This window comes from Lathyrus oleraceus, chromosome 3, assembly GCF_024323335.1.
Source record: "Lathyrus oleraceus cultivar Zhongwan6 chromosome 3, CAAS_Psat_ZW6_1.0, whole genome shotgun sequence".
In the NCBI taxonomy this organism is placed as follows: Eukaryota; Viridiplantae; Streptophyta; class Magnoliopsida; order Fabales; family Fabaceae; genus Lathyrus; species Lathyrus oleraceus.
This window is the reverse complement of record NC_066581.1, coordinates 136,300,027-136,303,322: the sequence shown is the minus strand read 5'-3', so window position 1 is coordinate 136,303,322 and position 3,296 is coordinate 136,300,027.

The window sequence follows — 3,296 nt, the reverse complement described above, 5'->3', positions numbered from 1 at the left end:
CTTGTGAGATATGTTAAGAAATGAGAATGGTGAAAAGGCGGTCGAAGCTACCTGAAACCGAGAAGGTTACAATAATGTGACAGCGGCGGAAAGTCAAACTTTGATCAATGCACTCGTATTGGAAATGGATGGGAAAACAAAAGAAGTTCATGTTCAATTTGATTTTAAAATCACAACAGATACGATTTATAAGAACATTGAAATTCTAGTAACAAACTATCGATGTCACACTGGATGTTATGACATCCAATTCTGCTCAGACAGGAAATATATGTTTCATACGGTGAACTGACTTTTTGTGTTTTTAATCGCAATGTCGCGGTTAGCAAGAGTCGCCACCGACTTTTCTTTTATCCAATAAGGAAAGGTGGAAAAGAACAGGAAAGACCTTAATTTAGATTCTTAGGTTCGGGAGGTACATTATACAAAGGGAAGGTGTTAGCACCCTTTGTATCCATGGTTATCCATGGGCTCTTAATTGCTCAATCATTTATGTTTTTATCGTTTGAAAAAGTGTTTGAAAAATGTGTAGAAAATGTTTTGAAAAGGAGAACTTAACTTTGTAATGATTCTTGAATGAATGTATACAAAGTGGTTATCTCGTTTAGTTTTGAAAATAGTTTAGAAAAATATAACTCGGCAATGATTCTAGTGCGAATGTATGCCAAGTGGTGATCTTCTAATGGAGGTTTTGAAAAGTGTAAGGTGTGAAAAGTAGTTTTAGGTTATGAATGAGCAATTAAGGGTTATACCTGTCCGAGGTCTTTCTGGGCATTTCCTATCCTTATGAGGGTAAAACTGTCCTTACTATTGAGGAGTAAGCAGTTTTATCCTTTGGATGTAGAAGGGTCATCGAAGGGTCATTGATTGGTCATCGAAGGCAACAGTTGTGAGGATACCTTAGCATTCGAAGGGACTATCATCATTTAACCGTAGGCTACACCGAAGGGTCATCGAGGGACAAAGGCAACATTCGAGGGACTATGATGATTTAACCGAAGGGTCTTTGCTAAGGGTATCCCCATATTCGCGGGACATGACCATAATACCGTAATCGTAGGGTAACAAAGAGAGGTCCAAGATCGCATATTAAAAGGCAAAGTTTTACAATTAATTAGATAGCCGTAGTCGATTAAATAATTAGGTCCATATTAAAATCAGTACATTAAGATCAATTAAGCCATTAGGGTGGATTTTCGCCATGAAATTAATACATTAAAATCAATTGAATAATTCGGGATGAATCTCCATAAGGGTATCCCGCACATAAAGTGGGATACCTAGCCGGCCGTTTCCTCGGGAACATGTAAACCTTTGCACAATTCAACACACGGGTTAGAGCATCAAAGTAAAGTACAATTGAAAATTGCACTACAACACGACAATCATAATCTCAGACCACATGATGCAGAATCATAATAACTCATGATTAGACAAACATAAGATAGAACAGCAAAAATGAAACAGCCACTGTCCCGTTCGCCCCTGCTTCGCCTAGCGAAGGCCTAGCGAGTACTCGCTACTGGCTCGCTTAGCGATGTGCTAGCGAGCGCTGCTGGTTTTTGAATATGATATCAGTACAATCTCAACCAATTTTATGCCTTATGGATCTTATTACTGCAATTATACGATTAATCATTTAAGGTATGCATGGTATATACTAAAGTTCACATGCCAAGCTTAAGGTATTTCATAAATCTAATCATAAAGTCATATGCAAATTAAGAATATAAAACAATGATAGCAATGTAAACCTGTTAGCAGCTGAGTTGTGACTTCGAATCGGCAAATTGGATTGAATTGAGCGGACGTAGAACTTGGTGCCGCCGAGTTCCTTCCAGGTTTGCCTCCAATGAGTATCAGGGTTTGCTTGCTAGGGTTCTCCTTTCGTCCTTTTTCGTTTCCCTTTCCATTACTGAAGTGCTGGTATTTATAATGCTCTTTTTTTGTGACCTAATGGGCTCAGAATGAAGCCCGAAATTTTCTGTTGTCTGTCAGCTTCGCTAGGCGAGCGTGTAGCGAACGTTCGCTAGGCGAGCCTGTAGCGAACGTGTAGCGAACGTTCGCTAGGCGAGCGTGTAGCGAACGTGTAGCGAACAGGCCAGTTTGGGCCATTTTCTGGATTGGGCCGTTCGTGAGCTGGGCCTTTGTTCCTTTAAGATCAGTGTCATAAAAATGAGTTGGAATGCCCTGAAAAATGTCTTAAAATATTAATGGGCAAATTTTGGGGTATGACAGCTGCCCCTGTTCAATATTCTTGAACCGAGAGAGTTAGGATGGCAGGTATGCCGTTCGTGGTCTGGAGGTGAAAGATTATTGAACACTAGAATGCCCCGAAAATTTGCGCTTGTCAACCAGGAGCTAGTCTTGATGGAGATGGGCTTAAAGATGCCATCCAGGGAATTTGATGATGAGAACTTCAGAGTGCGTCGTACATTAGACGATATCTGAAGACATGGATGTCGTATCGGGTCATACGCTAGCCCGTATAGTGAGTTATCCATTATGCTGTCGACTTCGTTGGGGAGTCAGAGTGTGTTATACGCTGCTGGGGGATAAGGGATCAGAATGGATCATACGCTAGACCGCATCCGAATACCAGAGTGAGTTGTTCATTGGGCGGATGACTTTGCTGAGGATGAAAACTCAGAATGGATCGTACGCTAGATCGTCTCTGAGTTGCAGAACAAAACCTCCATTAAGCGGGTGATTTCACTAGGGATGGAAGATCAGACCGGATCATATGCTAGATCGTATCTGAGTTGAAGATCCAAATGGGTCTTATGCTAGTCCGTATTGGAGTTGCAGGATGAGCCGTCCGTTAGGCTGTGTCTGATGATGAAAGGGGGTAGTCATATGCTAGACTACAATTCAGAAATATACCGTACACTAGGTAGCATCTGAGCAGATGAAGGTCTAACTGGGTCGTACATTAAACCGTATCTGAGCAGAATGAGCCGTCCATTAGGCTGAATCTGCTTATAAAAGGGGTAGTCATACACTAGACTACAATTCAGAAATGTACCTGTCACTAGGTAGCATCTGAGCAGATGAAGGTCTAACTGGGTCGTACATTAAACCGTATCTGAGCAGAATGAGCCGTCCATTAGGCTGAATCTGCTTATAAAAGGGGTAGTCGTACACTAGACTACAATTCAGAAATGTACCTGTCACTAGGTAGCATCTGAGCAGATGAAGGTCTAACTTGGTCGTACATTAGACTGTATCTGAGCAGAATGAGCCGTCCATTAGGCTGAATCTGCTTATAAAAGGGGTAGTCGTACACTAGACTACAA